Raw genomic sequence first — 5,003 nt, 5'->3', positions numbered from 1 at the left:
TTGAAAGATCTCTAGTGCCCTCTGGTGCTTGTGTGCTATCCTTGCAAACTTAATCTTATAACCCAAATGCCAGACTGAAACACTATAGGTGTGAAACAAATGCACTGAATCAAGTTTTTTTATGTAGTTGTGTTGACGTTGTAACTTTGATTGTTCAAATTAGTAGTTTTTCAAATCTTATGTATTTTTTCATAGACATTAAAATTCAAGTTGAATTTTCCATTCTAATTATACTTTTTTTTTTGAGTAAGTAATACTGGCCATAGACAAATAAAGCATTCAGCAGTTTCACTCTTCTAAAAAAATATTTCATGTTAAATACATCTGCATACATCTGGTTGAGGTTCTGTTTCCCTCAACCAGATTAGATGCCAATTTTACTTTGGTACTGTATCATTTACATAGTCGCCAGGGCGATAGCATTGCAGAAAACTGCATACCTCAGATAAAATATCACATATATTGCACAATTGTAAATAAAATCACAAAAGTAGTGCGTCATCTGAATGTTGTTGTTGGAGTTTTCCAGGAGATGGAGCCAAATACTAATTGAAGATGTCTCTTGTTCACATGGTAATGTGCTGTATTCTTAAAGCACATTATTGAACAACATTTTCAGAGATGGCAGGTTAATACTGTAATTCCTTCCACAGTACTTAACAAACCAGCACTGCTGGACAGTACTGAATATCTGCTTGAAAAATTCCCCATTAAAAATGTCATGATATCCCCAAAAAAGTGTAGTAAATTGTGTCTCAAATCCACACTAAATAAACTCTTGCATACCTAATTAAAAGAAAAATAAAAGACAGGCGCGTGTGCACCTGTATTGTATTAATCCTGACAGGAAACCATTTCATTGGCAGTGATTAAAGAGTCATTACGTATCATCTCAGGTGCTATATGCGTGTTTGTATGCATGCACGCAACAGAGATAGCATTCACCATTTCTGAAGGCAATTACATTTCCCTTAAGGAAATTATCCAGATGGGTTTGAAATATGCAACAATTTGTTTGGTCATTAAGATGCCTATTCAGAGCTGCTTTTGCTTGTAATTATAACAAACTAGGCAGTATGCCATGTCACTGATGCATTCCCTTGTGCTCAGAAGTAATTTTCCTTTCCTGAGGGGAAAAAAGCTGCCTTGTGGTTTTTTTTGTTTTTTATTTATTTATTTATTTTTTTATGTTCAACCCACGTCCATGACTACTAGCCAGTGATGCACTGAAATTGCTCTAAACCTGGAAAAGTGGCTCAAAGTTGGTAACCACTAAAAACACGCTCAGGACAGGATCTTATTAGACATAAATTACGTGAATAATTTCCTACTCATTTCAAAAACACGTGCTTTGAAAATGGTTCATAATCTCAAAAGTCCACACCTTATAATAGAAACAAAGCAGGTGTCATCACATGTCAGGACCCCAGGATTCAACCAAGCTTCACAGAATTATGTTCTCCTCACAAGGCCATACAGGGTCATGCTGTGACTTCTCTGGCTCACATACATGTGACAGTCTGTCCTAAGGTGTACAACCTGGCAACAAGGGGCAAATCTATTTCTAATCCAGACCGAATATAAAATGGATGCAAAACATGAAATTTCGAACAAAGAAAAAGTAACATCAATATAGGTTATAGCCTTAGATGTTGGTTTTTCCAGCACTACATGTTAAAATAAATTCTGTTCATGATTTATTTTAAACATTCCACAGCACATTTCTGACATCAGTTCATAGTGGCACATGGGTGTTTTCATTTCTTTCAGTTAGAGTACTAAAGTGGGTTAACTTAGGCCTTTACAAGAAGCCAGATGGACAGTTACATCATCAATGTGTGTTGGGGAATAAAAACTGAAACAAGTCTCTTTAGTTACAGTTTAGCCATGAAACACAGGCAGCGTTAGTAACTGTCTGCTTGTTGTTTGGGAAAATGTTGTGCAAGAAAGGACATTTTCTAATAGAGCAGGCACTGGTCAAGAAAAAAAAGCCTCAGGCAGTTCGCCAGTGCTGTCACATCTTGTCTGCATACCAATATTTCACCTGCATTATTGATTGCGGTACTTTGAATCTTTTAGTCTTTCTAGCCACAATAGACCCATAAAACACATCATGCATTATGAATCATGACACGAGGCCTGTCTCTTACAAGCCTCGCAGGGGGCACAAAAACATCCTCAAAGCTTAAGACTTGAAGTTACTGCATTAACCTGGTGCCTGCAGCCTGGTTGTGATGATCTTTGAGCAGCTGGCCACAAACAATGGGATAGCACCTTAGTAAGTTGGAGCTGAACTTAAGGTCATGGATGTAGCCACTTTGCAGCAAGAAAACCACATCTTGTTTATGATTTCGGTGTTTAGAAACCTGATGTTTAAAAAAGTGAATGAAAAACAGAATCAGGAATCAGTGAAAATATCACGCAAACAACCTCAAACCTCAGATTCTGTGGTCATATCCTGCAGCGTGTCAAATACAGAAAAAGTAGCATGGATTCTTCTCTTCTTTTATTTAACCCGAAGTCATAAAGTACAGAATCCCACAGTTGGTTAACCATCAGTCCTATGCTATTACCTAATATTCCACATGATATTCAAATACCTTTATTAGAACAACAACAGAACCATCCTCCACTTACGTGCTAATCATGCGTGAAGCATGATGGGTAGAGAAAATAGTTTCTGTGCAAAAAGCCAGTGTAAACTCAAAAATGCAGCTCTCTTCTCTCCACATTTGGAGCTCACTGTGGTTGAATTAGTGGCTAGACATAAAACATGATGGCGATACACTTTTAATGAAAATGTTGAAGAATAATCACTCCACACTGGGCACATGTGTCTGCACTAGAGGCCAAATGCAGAATATTTCCTTTGATTCATTGCACTGGTCAAAGAATGAAATTCATTTGAGAGGCAAAATCATTTCACAGGCCTGCTTTCCATTCACTGATGAACATTTATGACTGTAAATTAGTGTATTTAGAATGGTTTAAACCCTTCCAAAATGAACTAAATCTATCAACAGCAGAAGAAAGATGTACCAAGCATCTATGCATTGGGTTGAAGTGACACAAGTTGAACTAGGGCTGGGTTAGCACCCTTTGTTTCCCAACAAGGTGTAACAAATCAGCGTAACTTCTGTTTGAACAGGTAGTTTCTAAGAACCGACAACTATTCGTTACAGCAACCTGGCAGGAAGTGGAAGGTAAAAATAATAATAATAATAATAATGGATTGGATTTATATAGCGCTTTTCAAGGCACCCAAAGCGCTTAACAATACCACTATTCATTCACTCTCACATTCAGATGAGAGAAATGTGACAAGTTAAAACAGGTCTATAAGGTCTACAGCTCTATAAATGTACCCCTGCAAATCCTGTGGTAAAACACTTTTTTTTAAATCACATTTTGCAATATTTGCTATGTTTAGCAGTGAATGTGACATTATATAAATTATAATTCAAATATTTTGTGCTCCTAAAAAAATGTCTTTCATGGATCATGAATTTCAAGTATTTTAACCCAAGATCTGATGTGTAGGAAACATTTATGTGTCTCAAGACATTTGTTATAACCATATTGACTTGCTATCTGCTAGATCATAATCTGATCACAACAGCAGGCTGAAATACTTTGTTTGATGAATAGCACCCATCATTATTAGGAGCTGAAAGGTGATCAATAAGAAAAACGTATGATTACAATTATGCAGCAGTTATGCTATGTGCTGTCTCTAAATCATTGTGGTCAAAACTACGCCGGAAAGTTAACAAGAGTTGCTTGCTTATGGTTTTGTACAGACCTTGGATCCACAAGTCTATTTTTTCTTTTTTTTTAAAGTTAACAAACTGTCTGCTCTCACGTACAGAAAAGTCATGACCACAGATAAAAGGGCAGACGCATTGTTTCCTTATGTTGACTGCAGTCTTGGAAAGCACATTGCACTTAACAAAGTGCCTAACACAAAATGTCTACATCTATTAAATCAAATAAAAGTTAATCCAGTACAGAACATGTTGGAGGTGTTGGTTGAACTTTTTATGAAGTCTTTGCACAGAATAGAAAATTTAACATCTCTGCTTTCTACTCACTGAAGGTTTTATAGCTCTTATATTGGATTTATTAGCTTGCACATAATCACCACTTAACATTATGCAATTAATAGCTGCCTTATGAAATACATCTTTGTTGTTAGGGATGACGGACAGCTTGTACATAACTAAATAGTTGGTACTTCTACAGAGTATTTGTAGGTATCTTTCAAAATGGTTTTAAATATTGGAATTTTCAGTTTGCATAAGAACCATTGAGCTGTTTTGTGCTATGAGAGCTTCAATTTTCATGTCTTTCATTCTGATATGGTAATAGCTATGATAGGACGTATGATGGTATTAAGCAGCCATTACTGTAGAGCCATGCAACTTCCCTTTGCTCAGCTTTTCTTCAGAGGTAAGTTACTTCAGTTGCACCTCTATTGTTGTCAAGAAGAAATGTGTTGATCTGCAAAAATGTTTCAGAACATAAAAATATAAATGACCAGACAGGCATTTGACAACTGTTTTAATTTGCAAGTACTTCCTCTTGGTGTGGTTGGAATACTGAAAAGTGCTTAAAAGTAGGACGGCACCTACATAACTGGCACTACAGCAGTGAGATTGTAGGTGTTAAGATCTGTAACCTAATGAAGCAACATAAGAAAGACATTGATGGGAGGTTCTCCAAAGCCACCCACTGTTACCTTCTATTAAAAATAAAATGCAGATCAGTGTGAAATAAACTACATAGAGTTTGGTGTAATGTTTCTAGGAAAACGCAGTTTGCTGCCCGCAAGGGAAAGGAAAAAACAAAACCCAAATACATTTTCAAATCCAAACTTTCGTGAAAATCCAAATGAAAATCAGAAGAAGTGAGTCTCTGAATTGTGTACTTTTCTAAATACTCCATATTTCTCCAAATACAGATTTATCAGGATGGTGATTTATAGCACAACTACCCGCTTCTTA

This window comes from Rhamphochromis sp. 'chilingali' (genome assembly GCF_963969265.1).
Source record: "Rhamphochromis sp. 'chilingali' genome assembly, chromosome: 18".
NCBI lineage: Eukaryota > Metazoa > Chordata > Actinopteri > Cichliformes > Cichlidae > Rhamphochromis > Rhamphochromis sp. 'chilingali'.
The sequence above is the reverse complement of the archived record's forward strand: the minus strand, read 5'-3'. Positions refer to the sequence as shown.